This window comes from Solea senegalensis, linkage group LG19, assembly GCF_019176455.1.
Source record: "Solea senegalensis isolate Sse05_10M linkage group LG19, IFAPA_SoseM_1, whole genome shotgun sequence".
In the NCBI taxonomy this organism is placed as follows: domain Eukaryota; kingdom Metazoa; phylum Chordata; class Actinopteri; order Pleuronectiformes; family Soleidae; genus Solea; species Solea senegalensis.
Window position 1 is genome coordinate 267,372 of NC_058038.1, and position 24,955 is coordinate 292,326.

General features: G+C 42.0%; 1 pseudogene; it reads right to left on the bottom strand.

The window, feature by feature from the left end:
* Positions 1-343: 343 nt before the first annotated feature.
* LOC122785466 lies at positions 344-24,677 on the bottom strand (annotated as a pseudogene).
* Positions 24,678-24,955: the final 278 nt, after the last annotated feature.

Genomic DNA, 24,955 nt, shown 5'->3' on the forward strand with positions numbered 1-24,955 from the left:
TGCTTTTGTCTGCTGCTCCTGTGGCTTAAAATGTAGGTGTGTGTATATATATAAGTATATGTATGTATATGTGTATATATATATATATATACACACTGTATGTTATGATTTGGCGCTATACAAATAAAATTGAATTGAATTGAATATAAACTTATATACTATGTATGTGCTATATGTATAATCTTGTTTTTGCAGTTATTTAGCGTTCTATTAGCATAGCACCTGGTACCTGGTACTTTGATGAGTTAAAAACAGTTAACAATCCTAAAAACGTGGCTTAATCTCCAACAATCATATGGTTTATTTGTCGTTCAGGACACAGGAATGAAGGGAGGGAGACGTATTCCTTCTTAGACCGTTTGTGTTCCAGCCATATTTATTTCCAATACTCTGTGTTGTCATCAGTCTGAAACAAGAAATAATCACCACAAATCACAGGCATAACACTACTGTAAAACATAGAGAAAGACTGTATATAAATCATAAACACTTGTATTCAGGATAGGACTTAATGAACTCAAATAATGCAGTTCAGCATAAACATGAGCGTCTGGGTATCTATCTAATGGAAAATGATAATCTAAAGTAACATACAGACTTTAATCAGAATCAACATACAGTATTATATGCCAAGGCCAGCTGGGACCATAGGTGGAAACATTGTAAAAACATTTGATATTAAATGTTCTAATATCACAGTAAACACTGACTGCAGCTGTTACTGCATCACTGTTCATGAATGCTCGTTTCACAAGCATCCCAGAGGCAGCCCAGAGGCATTATGGGAGTAACACAGGAGTACATGCTCAGGGCCACACAACCCACAAATAAGCAACTCAGAAACATTTTCAGTGTATGCCATGGATGTATTATAAGAATGGGATGTAGCTCCGCCCCCTCTGCCTTGAATGACACATTTTTTATACTCATGTGGCCCAAAAAGCAGTTTTTCATAAAGTTACTGATAAATGTGATGAACACATGAATGAGAGTTAATAATGTAGTGAACATCTTATCCTTCACACACAGACGTTTAACATGACAATGTTGAGGCTTCAGTTGTTTGTAGACACTGACGACAGGAAGCACTTTTATTGCTCAATAACATCAATAGTGTCATGTGTATTCTTTGTATTTTTGCACTTTTCTCATTTTACTCTTTACAGTTTACAGTTAAAACATCACATGTATGTGCAGTCATGTCATCACCATTCATATGCGCAGCCACTCCATCACTGATGGCATCATTATTTCATTAGTCTTATACTCATACTGACATTGGTGTCATCTCAGTTTCATCCACTAGATGAAGTTTTGTTGTCTTGGTAATGTCAGGTTCTGCAACAGGGACCCACAGGAGCATGAGACGCTGTTGAGGACATGGGCACTAAAACTACAGAGGACAAAGCAATGGCCCAGCCAAGATAGTAGGCACAGTGTGGATACACATAGTCCCCAGACTTCAGGGGTTTATGGTCCAGAAAAGAGCCGACAAAGCAAACCTGGAAACAACATACAACAAACACTGTTGTTGGACTCTGTCTTTAGCTGTCAATGCATTTGTTACTGATGTTTGGTCAAAGTGTAACTCACCATGCATATGAGAGGGGTGATGTACTGCCAGCACAGTTTAAAAAGTACACACGGCCTCTGACCGCTCATATCTTCAACTGCATCACACAGCCTCTCAGCCCCTGGAGGACAAAGATCGTGTTATTTCAGCCAGGACATGCTGTATGTGGCTTCATTTTTGTCAATATGAGCGCATGCACCAGGGTTCCACTTTGAGTCTGTTGTATTATATAATACATGTAGAAATATATTTCAGGTTGGTCCAGTTTCTGTGTTGTTGATATCTTCACTGATCAGTGCAGAAGGGTGCATGGACACTTTTAGCCGTATTTCCACCAGCTCTCCTCATGTAAAGCAGTTGTTTTCAGTGTAACTGAATCAAATCACTAGAATCAGTTCATTAAACATATTAATTCAGTTCTTGCTCCATGACCCGAGCACAGACTCTGACACATGCAGCTGTCCCTAAATACAGCAGACTCCTGCAGTTGTTGGAGATTAACCCACGTTTTTAGGATTGTTAAGTAGTTTTCACTGATCTACAGTTCGGTGCTGTTCGGCTTGATTTCTGTGTCCGACGTCTGTGACGACACTCTGACCAATCATCACATATGGAAAGATTACTTAAACCGTGCCGTGGCGAGGCGAGGCGAGCTGGTGGAAATATGTCATTTAACTCGGTGGAGGACTGAACTCTCTCTTACCAAAAGACCACCCAACAGTCACACACTGGATCAGGGACACAAATAACAAACAGGCTCCACTGCAACCCTAGTAATCAATGAGCTGGAACAGGTAAACTCCTCCCTGGACAACAGAGAACAAAAAAAAAATCCACTACTGAACTACGAGGATTGGTTAATTGGTTCATTGTTTGATTGTGATTGTGTAATACCTGGGTAGTCAGAGGGATCTGTGTGATGAAGCAGATCAAGCAGAAGAGGAGGAGTAATATTTCTCTGCGCCACGGTCTCCGTAACATTTCTGGGAATATGTCAGTCACCGATGAGATCACTGTTTCTAAACCTGTAAACTAACACAGACAGACAGCCATCATTGCATCAGTGACAGAGAAGTTTACTGACGTGTCTGAGGTCAGGGTTCTGTGCGGGTCAGTCCAGTTCTTCCACACAAAACTTTAGTGACTTTGTGTGCTGGAGCACAGTCATGTTGGAATAGAAAATGTAAAGTGTAAAGAGAAGAGTCTGGGCACAAAGCCTGATTGATGGTGTGGTCTGTTGCTCCCAGAGAACATCCACATCCGAATGCTGCTGCTAAAAAGACTAAAAGACTTAGGGACAGCACCGCTGATTGCCACCACTGATCGCCAGCGGCGAGCTGCCTAAACTGCCGCTGTATGTGACTGTATCAGACCGGTGACTGTATGCTCCGGAGCTGGCACTGTTCGACTTGATCCTTATGTAGGACACCACTCTCGCTTTTTTCCGCACACGCTGCCATGTTGATATTGTCAGAGAACTAGTGGAGGGAGGGGGAGAGGAATGAGGGGAGGGAACAGGAGCTGAGCGAGTGAGTGCTGTAAAGAGGACAAATCCGAAACCCCCTGGAAGAAGTGGGTGTGTGTTTGCCTGTGTCTCATTTGCATATAAAGGGACCATGCACGAAAACCGAGCGTTCTGAAAGTGGCGGGTTTAGCAGGGTTATTGAACTGCTATGATGCTTCATCCTTATGGTATTTTGACCAAAGCATGTCACAGACATGTTCATTAGGACACCAGGGAACTATTTTAATGGGGGAAATAGGGTATAATATGTCTCCTTTAAATAGAGTAGTCTTACATGTCACTAAAACAGGGCTACCTGATCCTACCTAGTCTGTTCCGGACTACTTTGGAAAAAAAAAGAAAAAAAATAGGTGAAAACTGAGAGTATACCCACTTCTCCAGGGACCACTACACCACTGATATAGAGTATATTATACTCTTAAATACTCAGTGTCAGCTGCACTAAATTGTTGCTTGTTTGTGTCGAGAGATGTGAGTCTCAGGGGCCGTCCACATGGACACGGCATTTTCGGGGAACTGAAATACTATTTGTAGAATTTTTTGAACTCCCAGAGTGAGAAAATCTCAAAGCGTGGGCCAGGGCGTGGCCTAATATTCTTCACACTCCGTTTACAGGACGTTGTCTGGGTGAGACAGGGAATCTCCACTGTTCACTGCATTTGAGGGTAGCTTATGACAAAAATAGCTGCGTCAAAAGTCTGAGAGCACTTTCTTCAGCCTTACCACCGTGTCCAGCCCCAGCATGATGAGCATGATGAAGAAGCACGCCCCCCACAACTGAGGCAAAGGCATCATGGCTACAGCCTGAGGAAATGCAATGAACGCCAGCCCAGGACCTGAGAAGACCAGAGACACATGACTCAGGATCATTGTCCTCGCATGTATGATGTATGAGTGAGTGTCTTTCACCTGAATCCACGACCATGTCGATGGTCGTTCCCTGAGCCTGAGCCATGAAGCCCAGAGATGAGAAGACAACAAACCCGGCAACCAAGCTGGTGCCAGAGTGTCCCTGCATGCACACATAACAGTGTTCATTTTAATATGTGAGATTTGACTGAAGAAACTACACTGAATTCATACATGAACAGAAGATTCTGTTCATTATGCCCATGAGGAATTATCCCTGCACACCATTTATGTCTGCAGTGATAAACTAAACTCAAATTAAAACTGAAGTGTGTTAGTTTTAAATACAAAGAAACATCCATTACATTCAAACGAGTTCACACAATGCAGATGAAGCGTTGTCAGTTCTACGCGTCTCTTCCTGTGTCTGTCAGTATCTATAAGGTACCTAAAAGCAACATCAGGGTGGAGTGAGCAAAGGAGCAAAAAACTAACAGCAAACTACTGAGGTCCATCTGTTAGAGTGTGGCAGACTGAATAACTGGTCTTAGTTTCTAAGAAACGACCTGAATGGGTACGTTGGTATGTTGTGTGTGAGCTTTTCTGTGCATGTTTGCAGGGACGTGTGTGTGCAACAGAGAATGTGTGTTCATACATATATACATATATGTATATATATATATATATATATATATATATATATATATACACATATATGTATATATATATACACATATATATACATATATTCACTATTATGACAGCAATAAACTGATAAACTGATGTTTGGACTATGCTGAGTTACATTGGAATAACACTGATCACATGACTCACTTATAACAGTTGTTGTTGACTTTGTTGTAGCTGCCCAGAGTAATTATGGCTCCTGCTGCAACACCATATGAGAAAAGGACCTGAGCACAAGCTTCCATCCACACCTGTTCAACAAAGGTAAGAACAAAACACCACAGCTCTTTGTTTCCCGTCAATAACAACTGACTTTTTTTTAACATTAGAAATGAACCATGGGATTTCTGTCAGTCCCAGAGCAGAACACTGTCTTCACTAAAGCGACCTCTCAACCTCTCACCTGAAGGTCTGCGAGATGAGAAGGTTCTGGGTAGAGGTAGAAGATCACACCCTGCCAGGCTCCCGGCAGTGTCAGCCCCCTGACCAGCAGGATGGCCAGCATTATGTAGGGAAACACCGCCGTGATGTACACCACCTGAAATGACATTCAATCTGCTCACAGGAGAGTGAAAATATGTTTATATTACACTTTTTACACTAACGTCAACTCAAAGATCGATTGAAAGATGAACAGAAAAAGTGAGCTCCATGGTGGTGGTGTTTATTTATTTTTATTCTTCTGGCCTGTTTTAGATGCAGGAGTAAAAAAAAAAACCAAGCTTCTAAAATGGGCAGCCCGTGGCCAAGTGGAAACTTTGCTTGTAACCAGAAGATTGCCGGTTAAAGTCCCCACCAGGTCAAAAGGTCTGGGATACCCCTGAGCAAGGTACCAAACCCCCATTGCTCCCCGGGTGCTATTCAGTGTGGCAGCCCACTGCTCCTAATTCTAGGATGGGTCAAATGCAGAGAAATAATTTCCCTAAGGGGATTAATAAAGTAGTTATAAAAATGGCTTATTTGGCTTTCTTCCATAATATGGCTGCTGGAAACAGCTAAATAGACCCTAAATGACAAGTAGTGACTAGTGCTTTTTAGTCACAACTGATCTATTTAGAGTATACCATACTGCCCATGTTATACGTGCTGGTGGTGGTGGTGTGGTAAGGTGGCACATTTGGCATTATCAGTGTGAACTCCTGAAACATGCTCTAGAACATGGATATGAATGACCAGAAAAGTCATAAAGTCATCAGAAACAGGCTAATGACATCATGTTTTGTTAGCAGCGAAAGGCTAGGGCCACACGGACTGTGTGAATCGCAGTGTTCTTTTCTGTTCTGTTCTGTTCTTCTGGACAATGAACAATATCCAGAATTGGTTTCAAGTTTCTTTTCGTCTTGGACTCAAGTATGATTTGTTGTTTTTGTTAAACTGCAAACTAGATTGATTAATGCCACTTGAGCAGGGACTCTAGATTAGATTAGATAAAAGGTCTGGTGCGCTACAAATAGACCTCTTTAGGCTTCCTGACAATTCAGCTTGAGTCAGAAGTTCACATCACAAATACCTGGAGTCCCAAAACTGATGACAAAACATAGACATGGACATAGACGGTCTAGTAGCATGGAATGTCTATCCCTTCAGTTCAGGAAAGTTGATGAATTAGAGCAGCCACACTACTCACATGATACATCCTGCTTTTCCTGAGACTGAATCTAGTGTTGTCATACATTTTTGAAGATGTTATCTCAGAATTAGCTTCGACCCCTTAGATTAAAAGTGTATGTATTTCTTTGGCACAGAATCAGCGAGGTGGATTCATTAGTAGATCATGTGGTTCTCTGATCTTTTGGCTTCATTAAAATGTGTTGAGCGACCTTTCCTGTAGAGCGGACACCTCTCCAGATGCAGAAGTAGCAGGTCACCCAGCAGGCCAGCAGACACAGCACCAGCTGCCATTGCACTGTGCCGACCTCTTCTATTCCCCCAGACATGGACAACACTCCTCTCCTGTTCAGAGACACAGAGATTATACATGTGACATGTATGAACGTACTTCATACATGTGTTTTACTGCTGTTACTGCTGCTGCTGCTGTGTGTGTGTGTGTGTGACAGAACACTCACTCCCAAAACTCAGAGACTGAAGATGTGAGATTTCGAGATGTAACGTTGACAGTTTGGTTACCACTGCGTGTTGCTGTCAGGTTTACAGAGGTGAGGTCCACACATCTGTCTGTAAGCAAATCATCATCTTCATTAAAGGCATTGGTCAGGTTCCCTGTGCCTAAAACCAGCTAAAGACAGCCCTTAGTGACTTAAAGGTCCAATACGTCAAATTTAGGAGCACTTATTTGCTGACATAGAATAAAGTACTGTTGGGGGACAACAGTTCATAAAATAACTAGGATTAATAATTATTTATTTATTAAATATCTTTGAAATCTGTTGCAGGGAAACCAGCGTGATCTCTTCAGCATCACTGGATGACAAGAGTGTAGGTGCAGCTCTGACCATCGAGGCTGTCCTTAGAGTTACCGCAACTTCATATTCTGGAGTGTGGAGACGTTTGGGAGGAAGAGAGAAGTGAAAATGAGCAGCAGTTGTATTGACGCTCTTAGCCAGTGGAGTGGATGTTGTCCAGCAGAGGTGGAGCAGGAGTTCTTCATGCAGTCCTTTGCATTGGAAAAGACGCTCACTGTAATCCCTCTCACATGGACTGTAGACTTTTACCATGTAGGCCGTGCTCATAAAGGACAATGGAGATTCCAGCCACGCTGGCCCCTGTGATGACTGTGTTGCTGGCCTTCTTTGTTTTGTTTCAGGCCTGGAGGTGGGGTTATCATCACCTGGACACGCCTCATGTTTGAAGAAGCCTTCCTTCCTCTCTCACACGGACACAGACATGGGTCCGTGTTAGACCCGAGTCTAACAAGTTGGGTCCTGTTTGTTTGTTTTAGTTTTGTTTTATGCACAAACACACAGTGGTGGGCTGTCAGGGCCAGCAGGGCCTTCTCTACTGGCCCTTACAATATCAAAAAAGTATTTTTTTATTAGGTGCCTGCTGCTGCAAGGCATACTAGTCAGAACCCTAGGGTTCTCACTAGAATGCATTGCAAAGCAAGCATCTATTGATATTCCACTTGCGTATATTCCGCTTGATATTATTCCTCCTCCGCCCGTTTTTCGCCGCGCTACTCCTCCCGCAGCTTTGAGAAAACCTCAACACAAGTTATATCAAAACGTGCGCCTTGACCGGGAATCGTGAGCTATGAGTTTTCTAAGACTTTCATGTAACCATGGCGACAGAAATCGCGAAAAACTGCGATTAATTTCCACTCACACAATAATGGGAAACAACCAAAAACCAAGCCCGCTTTGGAGCATCACAGTGTCGTCATACTTTAACGTAGAAACGTGGTTGAAACTTTAAACGAGTCACAAGACTTGAGACTTTTCTGACCTAAGTCAAAGTTTTGATACATATTACGGTTTTTAAACAATCGCAGTTTGTACTTTTTTTTACGTTTTCAGATTTTATAATGAGTGTGTATTGCATGTGTAGGCGGCAGCTAGAGTACTCTAGTGAGAACCAGCAAAATAATCACCAAAAATCTCTAAACAAACTCTTCCCCTGCCCACGATTTCCAACCTACACAGACAATTTTTACATCAAAACATTGCCATGGGTGTCGTGTAACCCTGTGTGTGTTTTCATGTTCATATGACTTGTAGTTTTTCTTAAAATCACCTCAAAGCGCAGACAACTCTGGTCACACTCTCCATCCACCTCAATGTTAAAATGTCTGCTTTTGAGTTCTGGAAAAATCAAGACGAGGATGATTTTAAAACTGTGATTTCTCTGTCAATTCACGTCCGTTTGTCACCAATTTAAATGTGGGAGTTGCTGAAAGCCTCCTGACGCTCACAAACCAAAAATTGTATCTCTCTCATCAACCGTTCTTGAAATATGACAACTTTAAAACATGCTGTTTTCTCTGCTTTCTCTGCTGGTTTTGGAGAGATAGAGACAGGTGTGTGTGTGCGTGTGTGTGCGTGTGCGTGTGTAAGGAGCAGAGGGGACTTTGGGAGGGGCTTGTCAGTCTCTCTGTATTCTTCCACCCAAAATTTGACGTCTAACTCCTCCCACAGTTTTGAGAAAACCCCCACACATGTTATATCAAAACGTGCGGCTCGATCGGGACTTGTGTGCTATGACTTTTCTAAGCGTTTCAAGTAACCATGGCGACAAAAATCGCAAAAAAATGCCATATAACTTCCACATGCCGCAAGAACTGCAGGCACCCTCGAAATTTCGGCACGGAATTGCCGATCTAGTTATTATTATTATTTTTAATAATCAAATGAATGTGTGTCTGAACGTGTCTGAATTCAATGACTTTTTCAGTATGTTATGATTATATTTCCAGAAAGAATATGGTTATTTTTTGTGAAGCTGAGCTGGATTTTCCTGGATGTCATTAAACGCATCATAGCTCCATGGACCTGCTCCAGTAGTATTGCTGGCCTTTCATGAAGCTGCCATTTCCTATTTGGTTATAACTTTGACTGACGTGTGTCGTCAGCCAATCAAAATGTGATATCATAGTGACAGAATGCCCCAGGCCCAGCGATGTGTCTGGCGCTAGCCCCCGCTGTTGTCATCAACGACGTTTGAACCTTTGGCGGGTTTTGAAGTAAACTATGATCACTGCATTAACACCACCGATCCATCATGTTTCTGATCTCTTTTGTGTGCACTTTTCACGGCCATCGTTTGGAGAAAAGAAGGAAATTATTTCAAGAGGAAGACCTACACCCAAGAGGTACATCATTTACGGTAGTTGGAGTGTTAATGATACCTTTATAACATTTTTTAGAAGTGGTGAGGACAAAACTGTTGATCATGAATAGTACTAGTACGTGTTCCCCGCGTAGCTGATGCCTATGCTTATGTGGAAGCTTGTTTTTGTGTCATATAGTGGCTTGTGAAATTGCGTTTGCTGAGTGACTTAACGGAAGATGTGGTGGTAAAGATGCAGTAGCCTATAGATGCGCAGTGGTGTGCGTGTGCGCTATGGTTGTTGCAGATCAACTGTCTCGTCAATATACTGCATAATAGTGTGTTTTGTATGTGCATGTGTGTTTGCGTGTTTTTTTTTTTTTTACTGAAGGCACTGACTGAAACCCCACGGTACACTACTGCAAACACACACACACACGCACACACACGCACACACACAGGACATTTTCTTCGCTCTTTATTTGTTTTTAATTTATTTTAGTGCTTATTTTCTGTGACCTCTGAAGTATATGAACTAAGAAGAACACATTAACACAGGGGTGTCCAACTCATTTTTGTTCAGGGGCCACATACAGCACAATTTGATCTCAAGGGGGCCGGACCAGTAAAAATAGTAAAATAATAGCATAATAACCTTTGAACAACAAGAACCCCTTTGTTTTTTCTCTTTTGTTTTACATTTAATGAAGGATAATTTTACAAAACATGAAATTTCTTGAGAAATATAAGTGCAATTTCAACAATATCATGCCTAAATTTACTATTTACATAGCACACTGGATCTATAAAGGCACAAACATTTAGTCACGGGTATCTGGAGCATTTGACATTACGTTTAGGTTAGTGTGAAATTTTAACAAATTCATCTTGTGGGCCGGTTCTGGCCCCCGGGCCGTATGTTTGACACCCCTGCATTAACACAACTAATGTTTAATACTTAAATGTATTGATGATTGAAGTCAGACCATATGTTTTACAATAGGCATCTTGTATATGACAGGAAGCTTGAGGGTCTGTTTTGGATATGGTTAGTTAGGAAATATAGATGTCTCGTGTTTGACTAAATGGTGACATTGTCCAATTTAAAGATCATGGGACAGTATGGTATATCTGGACCCGACTTGTTCTTCAAGTATGTTGCATTATGGAAACAGGAGAAAGGCGGGAGTCGAAACATGTGATGCCTGCAAATAAGAATGCTAGAAAATCTATATAAGGTTAGTTTTGCTTTTCTGAGGCAGAATTGTTTGGAGATTCGGCAAGAACACATTCTCCCTGAGCTGCTGCAGCAGCTTGGTTCTGACGCCTGACTTGTAACCAAATAAAATCCCTTTGTTCGGTACGAGTCCTGTGTCAGTGGGGTCTTTTCCTGCATCATCAACTCATCACCTATCGTTCATAAGAAGAAGGAAGCCTGACAAAAACGACACCTCAGTTCAGACTTGATGTTTGGTCAAAAACTTTGTGCTTTGTCTCAGTTTCACGTTGCCACTTTTTGAGAGTTCACAGTCTTTGAGCTTATGAGAGCCATGTTTCGTTATTTTTCTCTGGCTCACTCGTCTCTCCGTCTGTCACTCACTTCGCACCTCCTTCATCTGTCTTTATTCAGGGTTGCAATGTTTACGGAATACAGACATTTGATTGGCTTTAATGGCATCACGTGGGATGGCTTAACTCCAATGCAATTGGTCAGTGAATTTCCTGATTCGCTAAACCAGTACCGTAAAGTCTAGAGAAGCTGCGCCGGTCAAAATAGAAGCGCCCCATATTAAATACTTGAATATAATTTATTGACTGTTGGTCCAGGTCCATATAGGACGGCGTCTGGGTCTGGACTCGGACTGTGGTCCGCCTGTTAGTGACCTCTGTTGTAGACATTCAAGCTTTTAAAAAAGGCCAACACATCTGTACAGTAGCCTTCTAAAACCTAATGGTGTTTTTTCATGATACAGTTCTAGCACCACTTAGCTGGACTCCTGCTCTGGTGAGATTTCAAGCAAGCTGATATCTGATATAAGATGTGACATCAGCAGACTGCCGCCACTGATCTGATGGTCAGAGAGTGCCATGAGTGCCACGTGTGACAAGAATCAAACCGAGCAATGTTGAACTGTTAAATTAAAATATCACTGCCGAAAGCTGATGAGGTGGAGCTTATCACCTCTGACAAACGTCGCTGCCAAACTATAAATACGTCAGATCTTAATACACAAACCACAAGTTTGAATTCTAAATGACTAATTTCTCGCCTCAAATGATGTTAAAACTGTTCCGGGACAGAGAAAAATATTTATTTCAGGTTTATATTTGTATTATCTGCTGCTATGTTCTGCCGAAATGCATCGTGGGATTTCCCAAGTACGCTCAAGTCACCACCCGATGCATACTTGGTAAAATGGGCAGAGTGAGAACATTTCCGGGTGGTCGCGGACTTGAGAATTGGAACAGAACTTGGACTGAGGCTGATGACGTTTCACAAGTACAGGAGTACACAAGTACACACAAGGACGCACTTGTACGGACAAGTACGCACAAGTATGGATATTGAGAGAGGGCCAGTGTCTGTGCTCCAGTCATGCAGGAAGTACTTTTTCATTTACTGGTATCAATGATAATGATTCAGTCACTAGTTTGTGTGGTTATGTCACGTAGAAAACAACGTCACAGCAGTTTCACGCAGCCTTTCTATGACGACCTCGCCCACATTGAAAAGTTACGATGAAGTAATGGAGAACGATGTATTAGTGGTGCTAGAACTGTGCCATGAGACAGAGAGTCGGGAGTAAAAGTGTTTTAAGTTCTTGGTATGTAAGCCACCAAAGACCGACGGTACAGGGAAGGGATTGCAGAAGAGTCTATTCTCATATTTCATACACACTGGACCTTCAACAAAATCAATGTCATTTTAACTGTATGATATCCGAATATGAAGCATCTTGAGACATGCTGTGTTGAAAGTGATAGCATTTAGACATTACATTAGACATTTTCTCGATACCCATGCTGACCTGTGTTCCAGGGATTGTTGCAGGTTGCCCAAGGCAGAGTGCTTTTGAAACAGTGGATGAGGTAGAGTAAAGCCCACGCCAGAATCATGCAGTAGATTTTGGCATACAGCTGGATTATGATAACAGAATAACCAGTTCCTGAAGAAGGGAAAATAACTCATATTTAGCATATTTTAAAAAGCATTTTATGGAGGATATAATTATGTATATATATGTACAGTGGGTACAGAAAGTATTCAGAGCCCTTTAAATGTTTTCACTCTTTGTTTCATTGCAGCCATTTTCTAAAATCAAAAAAGTTCATGTTATTTCTCATTAATGTTCACTCAGCACCCCATCTTGACAGAAAAAAAACAGAAATGTAGAAAATTTTGCAAATGTATTAAAAAAGAAAAAGTGAAATATCACATGGTCATAAGTATTCAGAGCCTTTGCTCAGTATTGAGTAGAAGCTCCTTTTGAGCTAGTACAGCCATGAGTCTTCTTGGGAATGATGCAACAAGTTTTTCACACCTGGATTTGGGGATCTTCTGCCATTCTTCCTGGCAGATCCTCTCCAGTTCTGTCAGGGTGGATGGTAAACGTTGGTGGACAGCCATTTTCAGGTCTCTCCAGAGATGCTCAATTGGGTTTAGGTCAGGGCTCTGGTTGGGCCAGTCAAGAATGGTCACAGAGTTGTTCCGAAGCCACTCCTTCATTATTTTAGCTGTGTGCTTAGGGTCATTGTCTTGTTGGAAGGTAAACCTTCGGCCCAGTCTGAGGTCCTGAGCACTCTGGAAGAGGTTTTCTTCCAGGATATCTCTGTACTTGGCCACATTAATCTTTCCTTCAATTACAACCAGTCATCCTGTCCCTGCAGCTGAAAAACACCCCCATAGCATGATGCTGCCACTACCATGTTTCACTGTTGGGATTGTATTGGGCAGGTGATGAGCAGTGCCTGGTTTTCTCCACACATACCTCTTAGAATTAACGCCAAAAAGTTCAATCTTGGTCTCATCAGACCAGAGAATCTTATTTCTCATAGTCTGGGAGTCTTTCATCTGTTTTTTGGCAAACTTTATACAGGCTTTCATATGTCTTGCACTGGGGAGAGGCTTCTGTGGGGCCACTCTGCCATAAAGCCCCAACTGGTGGAGGGCTGCAGTGATAGTTGACTTTGTGGAACTTTCTCCCATCTCCCTACTGCATAAAAGGATCCGCCAGCTCCTGGACAGTCTGTGGTGTAATGTGGCGTTGGTGGATGGAGCGAGACATGATGTCCTAGATGTGCTCAATTGAATTCAGGTCTGGGGAATGGGCGAGCCAGTCCGTAGCATCAGTGCCTTCGTCTTGCAGGAACTGCTGACACACTCCAGCCACATGAGGTCTAGCATTGTCTTGCATTAGGCCAACCGCACCAGCATATGGTCTCAGAAGGGGTCTGAGGATCTTATCTTGGTACCTAATGGCTGGTCAGGCTACCTCTGGCGAGCACATGGAGGGCTGTGCGGCCCCCCAAAGAAATGCCACCCCACACCATTACTGACCCACTGCCAAACTGGTCATGCTGGAGGATGTTGCAGGCAGCAGAACGTTCTCCACGGCGTCTCCAGACTCTGTCACATCTGTCACATGCTCAATGTGAACCTTCATCTGTGAAGAGCACAGGGCGCCAGTGGCGAATTTGCCAATCTTGGTGTTCTCTGGCAAATGCCAAATGTCCTGCACGGTGTTGGGCTGTAAGCACAACCCCCACCTGTGGACGTCGGGCCCTCATACCACCCTCATGGAGTCTGTTTCTGACCGTTTGAGCAGACACATGCACATTTGTGGCCTGCTGGAGGTCATTTTGCAGGGCTCTGGCAGTGCTCCTCCTTTTCCTCCTTGCACAAAGGCGGAGGTAACGGTCCTGCTGCTGGGTTGTTGCCCTCCTACGGCCTCCTCCACGTCTCCTGATGTACTGCCCTGTCTCCTGGTAGCACCTCCATGCTCTGGACACTACGCTGACAGACACAGCAAACCTTCTTGCCACAGCTCGCATTGATGTGCCATTCTGGATAAGCTGCACTACCTGAGTCACTTGTGTGTGTCTTGTTAATTGCCTATAATTTCCACCTGTTGTCTATTTCATTTGCACAACAGCATGTGAAATTGATATAAATATATATATTATACATATACATAATAATAGAGGGCATATAATACCATACATATATATCAGTGTGCATTTGGACTTTCTGGGTATCTCATAGGACTACTGGAATTAAGCTAAGTATCACTTCTGTAGGTCTTTCTTATTTGGTTGCTATTTCATTAATTGCTATAGTATCTAGCTGGGTTGCTTGACTTTTGACTTGTCTGTTTAGTTAAGGTGAAAGTTTGTTGTTGATATTTGTCTGCTAGGTCAAAGAAATTTGTTATTGTTGCTGTTTTGACCTAGTTTCTATTGAGCAAAAAGCAGCACTCACTTTGAAGCGGCAGACTCAGGAAGACAAAGACAAACGAGTCTAAACCGGAGTCTAACAAGAGGCTAATGAGGACTATGTGCACTTTTTCCATTCCTGTTCATGTCTCTTCTCATAGATATTACAAACCTCACAATCACTCACAGCATCACCGTAACCTGTCCTCACTTATCTATCCCAACTGCTCCACACACATCCAACACCTTGTTGCACCTTGTTTCCAGTCAGCTACCCGCAAGACTCATCTCTGACTTTGCTACTGAGCAATGCCTGGACTTCCTTGCTCTCACTGAGACTTGGATAACCCTCCAACACAGCCACCCCTGCAGCTCTCTCCTCCGCCCACTCCTTCTCCCACACACCCAGATCCACTGGAAGAGGTGGCGAGACAGGTCTGCTTATAATAATAATAATAATAATAATACATTTTATTTGGAGGCGCCTCTCTGGGCACTCGAGGACACCGTACAATACATAAATAAAAACACTAAGCGAGAAAAAAAATTAAATAAAAATATATATATATAAAAGTAAAATAAGAAACGACGATGTAGATAGTTAAGTGGGGTAGGCAGTTCGGAATAAGTGAGTTTTTAGTCTTGTTTTGAAGAGTGTGAGAGAGTCCAAGTTCCTGAGGTCCGGTGGGAGTGCGTTCCAGAGTTGGGGGGCAGAGCGGCTGAAAGCCCTGCTCCCCATGGTGACGAGGCGGGCGGGAGGGACAGAGAGGTGGACAGAGGAGGCAGATCTGAGGGAACGGGAAGGGGTGGCTATGTGGAGGAGTTCGGACAGATAAGGAGGGGAAAGGTTGTGGATGGCCTTGAACGTAAACAGGAGGATTTTGAAGTCGATGCGGAGTTTGACCGGGAGCCAGTGGAGTTGCTGCAGAACAGGGGTGATGTGGTGGATGGAGGGGGTTCTGGTGATGATCCGAGCTGCAGAGTTCTGAACCAGTTGGAGTTTATGGAGGTATTTGTGAGGTAGACCAAAGAGGACTTTCACTCTTTACCCACTGCCACACTTCTCTTCACAGTCGTTTGAATTTCATGCTGTAACTGTAACTCACCCAGTGAAACTCATCATTGTTGTCATCTACCGTCCACCAGGCCGATTGGGACACGTCTTGGAGGAACTAGATGTCACGATATGGGCAGCAGAAAGGAAATGGAGGAAATCAAAATACCCTGACGACCTGCTTTCCTATCACTCTCTTCTCTCCACCTTCACCGCCTCTATCTCTGCAGCCAAAAAATCTTTCTATCCGACTAAAATGCAATCCTCTTTCTCTAACCCCAAAAAACTTTTCTCGATCTTCTCTAACCTCCTGATAATGACATGTAATGTAATGTAATACATAGTAATAGAGGGGATATAATACTCTACATATACATAATAATAGAGGGTATATAATACTATACATATACATAATAATAGAGGGTATATAATACTATACATATACATAATAATAGAGGGGATATAATACTGTATATATACATAAAAATAGAGGGGATATAATACTTTATATATACATAATAATAGAGGGAATGTAATACTATATATATATATACATAATAATAGAGGGGATATAATACTGTATATATACATAATAATAGAGGGCATGTAATACAAATAGAAGGGAGAGCCACTTGTCTAAGAATGAACAGATTTAATTGTTAAAATTAGGAAGTGTATTTGTGATACAAACAAAATGAAGACTTGAAACCCTAACCCTTCCACATAGCCACCAATACTAAATACTAAATACTAAGCACAAACCCTGAGTAAATATTGACAACAGTGTGTCTGGCCCCTGAGGTGTCTTATTGTAGTAAAATGAATGTTTAGGTCTGGTGCAGAGCATGTGTGCAGGAAATATGTGATTTTCAGCTCATCGCTCACAGAGCTGTGAGAGTGGGATTGATCCCTCATTGTACTCTCGCTTAGATGTGCATCACTCGAACGGTGTGAATGAAATTAGAGTGAGACGGAGAGAGAGAAAAGTTGATGCTCTGGTGTTTCTCACGTCTGCTGCTGTTACTCAGTGCTCACACCTGTGGTGGTTGCCAACTCATGGAAGAACCACTGCAAGGCACTAATCATGCTGTTCAAGCAGCATATGCCTCACTGGCCAGGTAGATGGAAAACCTGACCAAAAACTGAAATGCTCACTGAAAACTTACAAAAAATGTCTTTGACTTGTGAAAAACATTTAGATTTTTTATTTCTTGAATTTATATTATAACTAATGCAAACAGAGTTTAGATTGTTGATTGATATAAACAGTAATGACGATTACCTTTTCCTAGTGGGCAGATGTTGGTCCAGCAGGTGATGGCACTCTCCTGTGTGTACTGACCAACTGCAGTCTCCAGCAGGAAGAGAGGAACACCCAGCAGCACAGCAAAGAAGAGGTAAGGCAACAGAAAGACGCCTGCACACACAGACACACACATCAACTGATGACAAAGCATCTGACTGTGGATTCATGGGTTTTTCTGCTGCTGTGCAGGACGTTTGTAGTCGTCAGGAATAAATTTGTTGAGAAAATCTGATATTGGATTTGCTGATTTACGCATGATGTGCTCACACATGAGAACTCAGAGAGATAGTTCATGTTTAATGAAGTGTGGTTGATTTAATTGTTGACATCTCAACAGCTGACTGCATTGTGCCTGAAATAAAATAAGCATATATCTGCAGTCACTTTGTAAACTGCTCCTTCTTTTGCACCAAAGTAGACAAAGAAAATATTTAGTTCATGTGTCCAAGGTACGGTGGCCTGGAAGTGCAGTATTACAAAACTTGAAACAAATCTACAAATAAAGAAACAAATTAACATTTTCTGAAACAAATTTACAAACTGCGAAACACTTTTACAAATCCTGAAATCCTTACCAGCATTTTCCCTTTACCCCCCAGAATGCATTGCGTGTTAATCACATGGTCTGGCGAGCTCAATAATATGATCATGAGTGTGCACAACTTTTTTGACATATGTGCTATGTGAGTAACTCTATGGGAATGAACGGAGCCAAAGGGGCGGAGCTCTATCCAGTTCTTATAAAACATCCATGACTGATGATAAAAATCTGTCACAAGTATTCATTCTTATGACACATATAAGTCTCAACTGAACACTCACAGTATGATTGTTCCAGGTCACGTGCAGACCTTGGGATGTTTCCCTTTCTGTAAGAACTGTGGCTTTTGTACATTTGTTTCAGGATTTGTAAAAAAAAATTGGAAAATATAAATATGTTTTAACTTTTGTTAATTTGTTTTAACTTTTGTAAATTAGTTTTAACTTTTGTAAATTAGTTTTAACTTTTGTAAATTTGTTTTAACTTTAGTTAATTTGTTTTAACTTTTGTTTATTTGTTCATTTGTTTTGGTATTTGTAAAAATGTTTTGCATTTTGTAAATTTGTTTCCAGTTTTATAATACTGGTTTGCACTTCCAGGCCACCGTACCAAGGATATACTCCTGTGATCATGATCCCATCTGTGTCTCAGACTTGTTTACAAATAGAACATTTCTACAATTATTTTACACACATACAACATATATATATATGTATATATATATATATATATATATATGTATATATAAAATACTGTATAATATTATAGTATACCCAGATACTAATTATTTTCACTTTTAAGACGTGGACAACATATTTCTCTAGCTATAAAACATTCACCTCCTGCCTTCACTGAAAGAAGACCCGGGTCCACCACCCAGCCTAAACAAGACTTGTAGCAACCAATAACGTAATAACAGCCAATAATGTAATAATTTAAATGTAATAAAACCAATAACGTAATAACGGCCAATAATGTAATAATTTAAATGTAATAAAACCAATAACGTAATACCGGCCAATAATGTAGTAATTTAAATGTAATAAAACCAATAACGTAATAACGGCCAATAATGTAATCATTTAAATGTAATAAAACCAATAACGAATAACGCCAATAATGTAATCATTTAAATGTAATAAAACCAATAACGTAATAACGGCCAATAATGTAATCATTTAAATGTAATAAAACCAATAACGTAATAACGGCCAATAATGTAATCATTTTAATGTAATAAAACCAATAATGTAATAACGGCCAATAATGTAATAAAGTTGTTGAGCCAATAACGTGGAGGTCACATGTTCTCCCGTGTGTGCGTGGGTTTTCTCAGGGTTCTCACTTTCTCACTTTCATCCCACTGTCTAAAAACTGACTGTAGGTGTGTGTGTGAGAGTGAGTGTCCCTGTGATGAACCCTGCCTTTCACCTTATGTCAGCTGGAGGTGGCACCAGTGCCCCCCCGATCCTCATGTGGAGGATGAAGTGGGAGAAAATGAGTGAGTTTAAAACTTTCACAAATGGACAGTATATTTCTTAACCCTTCCATTGTACAAAGTCTTTCTACAGCCATAAGCACACACACACACACAGTATACAGGTACAAAAGTGTGACACTGACACTTACCTCCTCCATTCTTATAGCACAGGTAGGGGAATCTCCACACATTGCCCAGACCCACCACATTTTCTGCTACAGCCAGAATATATTCTCTCTTCTTGGTCCATTGCTCCCTCTGTTTCACGGAGTCCCGCATGTCTCAGTTGTGTCCCGTCTACTGCTCAGCACACACCTCAGCACACACACATTCAACACTGAAGGAAGGTGGTGCTTTCAGGGCCAGGGGCCATGCTCAGTCAAACGGTCCACGTGATGGGATTGTGGGGCGCTAAACCACAAGGTGTGGTTGAGTCGGGTTGCAGGGTCTGAGGGGAATCTGGAGACAGCTGTAATGTTGGACTGGGGGGGGGTAGTGCAGATTGTCATCATGGTGATAGGAAGGGGGGGTCGGCCATGTTGAGGAGAGGGCCGCCATGACCTGTGAGAGATGGAGATGGATACAGAGTGGACACTACGGAACAGTCTTTTCACTTTTTTTTTGTTTTTCTTACTTATTTTGTGATAAATTGTAATTTTTGTAAATGAAATTGTAAGCAATCGTCACTTCGAGTCTTGGATCTGTTTCACGACACAATCAAAGGTAAAAGCCAACACTCACACACAGAGTGTAATTGTAAGAGTGAAAGGATTCACTGTTGACATCTACAGCTCGTCATTACAAATACTCCCCCAATATGATCAGTGGGCAGTGTTATAACATGTGTTATAACACATGTAAAACAGAGGGTGACCGGCATGGACAGCAACACATGCAAATGGCCAGGAGAGCTTTACATGACGATAAAACAGTAGACAATGGATGTTTGTGATGGTGTCATTAATCTATGTACTCCGAAACTGTAGGGGGCGCTCCACAGAGATCAAGGGAAAAAAGCGACCAGACTTACAAAGTTACATTACATTACATTACATGTCATTTAGCAGACGCTTTTATCCAAAGCGACTTACAATGGAATCAAGTACAATTAGCCAGGGGTGGAATCGAACTTGCGACCATGATGTCTTTGGTACACAAGGTAGGGTCTTAACCACTGAGCCACTCCACCCTGTTTGGGTGGAGTTCTGCTTCAAGCTGCATTTTATGCATAAAGAAAATTCTAACTCTTGGACGGTAAAGAATTACTATTTCAAATAAAGGTAATACAATTGCTGAAATGGTTGTTTCGTCATTAGCTTATAACAACGCTTGCTTGCTCTTAATAAAGTTGTCATTTAGATTTACTGGCTAGCAGAGGCTGCTTATCAAGTCTAAAAGCACACAAAGGAAAGCACCTTCCTAAAGATATATGACTGATTTAAATGTTCTTGTTTTAAGAAGAATCTGCTTTTCTTAAACATACAATAGTAGTGAACACACAGTAGTGAGCAGGAGCCATAGGGATTTGATCCAAACCACTGTTTTAGCTGTTTACTGGCAATTCAAGCTTAAAGTAAGCTGTAGTAACTCACTAAGACAAAATAAAATGAGCACATTTTTCTCGGGCAAAAAGATTGTTTTTCTTTAAATGGAAAATACAAGGACAATTTTCAGAAACAAGGCTTATTTTACTTGCTTGAAAATCACGTCTTGCAGTGCAAGACCAGGGAGATAAAGAGAAGCACATGATTTAAAGGGAATAGAAATAATTGTGCAGAGCAGGGGGTCGAACACAGCCGGCAGGTCTCCTAAAGAATGAACGATGTATACCTGAGGCACTGACTTATTTGCCTAAAATGACAGAGGCCTGATCCTGGATCAACAGAGTCTGTGAGTTCTGTCCTACAGCACTGTAGTCCAGTCTTACAACACTGTAGTCCTGCTGTTACAATGATGAATTTCTGAAGCTGAAACTAGTTTTGTCCTCATCTTAATATAAATAGTCTTGACTGATGAAGATAACAAAGTTAGATTAAGGTTATTCAGTGTGGTAAAGTGGGCAGGTGAACTACATTACAAACCTCAAGTATGCCAATATCAAAAGAGTTCTCATGTTGCATTGAAATGTCTTTGTTTCTCTCTTTTATGTGATGTGTCTGGAACAACATTACTGCTGTGTCCGTTCCCTAGTTTGGGCTCATTTAGTACTTCATATACCAATGGATGTTTTATTCAACATTGACACCTCAGATTAGACTGTATAAGATCATGATAAGTTTGTCCTCCCTGATTTATTATATACATCAAATATAGTAAAGCACAGTGCATGATTAAAACTATTCCTATAGATTTGTTGTTCAGTGATGCTATAATGACCTTATATTATAACTTCAGGTTCCTTCATACCACAAGGAACCTGGGTGTGACACTGGACGATCATCTCTCCCTCACTGCCAACATTGGTGCAACAGCTTGATCTTGCAGATACATGTTGCACAACATCATAAGGATACAACCTCTTCTGACCCACATAGTTTGGCATAGTTAAAGTACTTACTTACCCAAATGTTGAAATGCACTTATTGTAAGGCTCTTTGGATAAAAGTGTCCGCTAAATGTAATGTAATGTAATGTATCTATCTCTCAGTCATGTTTTTGAAACACATATAGTAAATGTATATGCAGTTAATTAAGTAACACAATGTTCAGCTTCTACGGGTTTTAACCGTGTCAAGTAATCAGTGTGTAATGCACTTACAATAGCACAACCTCCAATCTGGAGTGGATCCCCAATTTGTGTGTTTGTCCTATTTCATGTCAACTAATACTATTTCATGTCAGCAAATAATATCTCATGTCAGCAAATACTATTTCATGTCAACAAATACTATTACATGTCAGCAAATACTATCTCATGTCAACAAATACTATTTCATGTCAGCAAATAATATCTCATGTCAGCAAATACTATTTCATGTCAACAAATACTATTACATGTCAGCAAATACTATTTCATGTCAGCAAATAATATCTCATGTCAGCAAATACTATCTCATGTCAACAAATACTATTTCATGTCAACAAATACTATTTCATGTCAACAAATACCATCTCAGGGGGCACTGTTGAGCGATGGAGGAGTAAGACGTGTTCACGCAAGCTCTGATAACTTTATCTTTATTAAACACTAAACTTTTGTAAATCCGCTCTTAAGATCCTCGGAATGACGCAAGAAGATACACACTAGTGCATTACAGAGACCAATGTAAGGAAATATGTCAAAAAAGGTGAAAACTAGGAAAAACGATCAACAAGAAACAGGCCCCCACCAACCCTCGGGCCCGAGTTATACACCTCTACCCGTTGATATGTGTGACGATGCGGACCCACCTAACCGTGAAATACTAGCTGCTAAAAAAATAAAAAATAAAAAAAATAAAAAAAAAATCCCAAAGTATAGGACCAACAGGCTGGGGGACTCGTTTGTCACCCGGGCCATCAAACTGTACAACTCCTCACTGGGGGGGAGGAGGGCAAACAAAACAAGCAGTACGAACTAAACAAACATATGTCCATAATCATCACTCAAAACTGCGGCACGAGTGAACGCTGGCGCCGATGCTGCCGCTACTCGCCGATAACTTTTAACCTTTAACTTTTTTTTAAACGTGTATACTTCTGAGCTTTTCTATTGTTGGACTGTGCAACTGTTCTCAACATTCAAGTGAGAGACAGATTGCTTACCTGCCCGCACCATCTGACATCTCTGTGCATTTGCGTGAGCTAGCTAACATTAGCCCACTGCCTCGGCTTCGAGCCATTTACCTGGGCTGTTCGCCTGTTCACCTGACGGCCTAAGTCATCTGGGTCTCCGTCTACAATGTGGGCTCGTAGGCTTTACACGGGGATCCTCGTCTGGTTTCTCCTGTCGCTTCTCCATCAACCGGTGACAGGACTCCTCCAGTACTCAGCGGCTGAACTCCATCGGCTCCGTCTTCATCTGCTCAAGCCTCCACCGGCAATTCTCCTTCATCCGGACATCGCTTCCCTGCCTCGTCGGAGATATATCCATCGCGGATCTCGTCGAAGCTTCCACTTTGACAACTCCAAACCAATACAATCCATCTGGTCCTCCGCACGATGCCCTCCACGTATCACCGGCCGGGTTGTTGACCACACCGTGTTAGCCAGCCTTGCTAGGTCGGCTAACGCTAACGCTACTGGAAAATGCAACACCACCCCGGTCCACTTCGGTCTACTAAACATCCGCTCACTTACGAGCAAGGGGCATCTTATCCAGGACCTCCTTACTGACCGTAAGTTTGACTTTCTTTGCTTGACCGAGACATGGCAACAACCGAACGACTTTTCCCAACTCAACGAGTCCACGCCCCCTGGGTTTGTTTACAACTGTCAACCTCGTGGCTCCGGTCGCGGTGGAGGTCTCGCGATAATTCACCGCGAGAAGTGGAAAGTCCTACCGGTATCTGCTCCCACCTTCAACTCGTTTGAATCAACTGTGTGTCAACTGTCTGGTCCAGTTCCCACCATCGTTGCAACTGTTTACCGCCCCCCTAAAGCAAACAATAACTTCATTAATGACTTTGCTGCTCTACTCACCCACCTAACCACACTTTCCCCAAATGTAATAATGCTGGGGGATTTCAACATACATATGGACAATATCAATCTCCCTCTTACCCGTGACTTTGCATCCTGTCTTGACAGCTTTGGCTTCCAGCAGCATATTGATTTCCCCACTCATTCAAAGGGTCACATTCTGGATTTAGTTTGTTGTTCTGGTCTCATTCCCTCCAACTGTATTGCTGATGAACTTCCTATAACTGATCATTTGCTACTGTCATTCAATGTCAAACTCTCTCTGTCCTCAACAAAGCCCCCACGTGTTATCTCATTCCGTAACATTAGGAAGATTAATCCTGATACACTTTCCTCTGGTATCAGCTGTCTCCAGAACACTCACAGTTCATCCACCCCCGACGACTTGGTCTCCCACTACAACAACGGCCTCACCTCCATTCTTAATTCTCTGGCTCCTATGAAAACCAGGTCCGTCTCCTTCACCACCTCGGCCCCTTGGTTCACCTCTGAACTACGGCAAATGAAAGCCAAAGGACGACAGCTCGAGCGACTGTTCAAAAAAACTGGTCTTGTTGTTCACAAAGACATGCACAAAAATCACATTTTACATTATAAGGACTGTATTTCTCAAACTAAACTCAACTACTACTCCGGCATAATCTGTTCAAATGAAGGCAATTCCAAGTCACTGTTTTCTCTTCTCAACAATATCCTCAGACCCCCGGCCTCTCTCCCCCCCCACCTGTACTCAACTGCTTCCTGTAACTCCCTGATGTCCTTTTTCAACCAGAAAATTCATCAGATCCACCTGCACCTAGGCCCAAGCTCCTCCCTCAGCACCTCTCCAGAACCCTGTCTGACGTCTCACTCATTCTCCTTCTTTCAGCTTCCCTCTGACTCAGATATCTCAGACCTCATCCTACAGTCCAAGCCCTCCACCTGTCAGCTAGATCCTCTCCCCACAGTTCTGGTAAAAGCCTGCCTATCCTCTCTCCTCCCCCTCATCTCTGCCATCATCCACTCCTCACTCTCCACTGGAACTGTTCCTACACTCTTCAAAACTGCTGCCATCACTCCAATATTGAAAAAACCTGGTGCTGATCCTAATAATTACAATAATCTTCGTCCCATCTCCAATCTACCTTTCCTCTCCAAAATCCTCGAAAAAACTGTTGCTTCC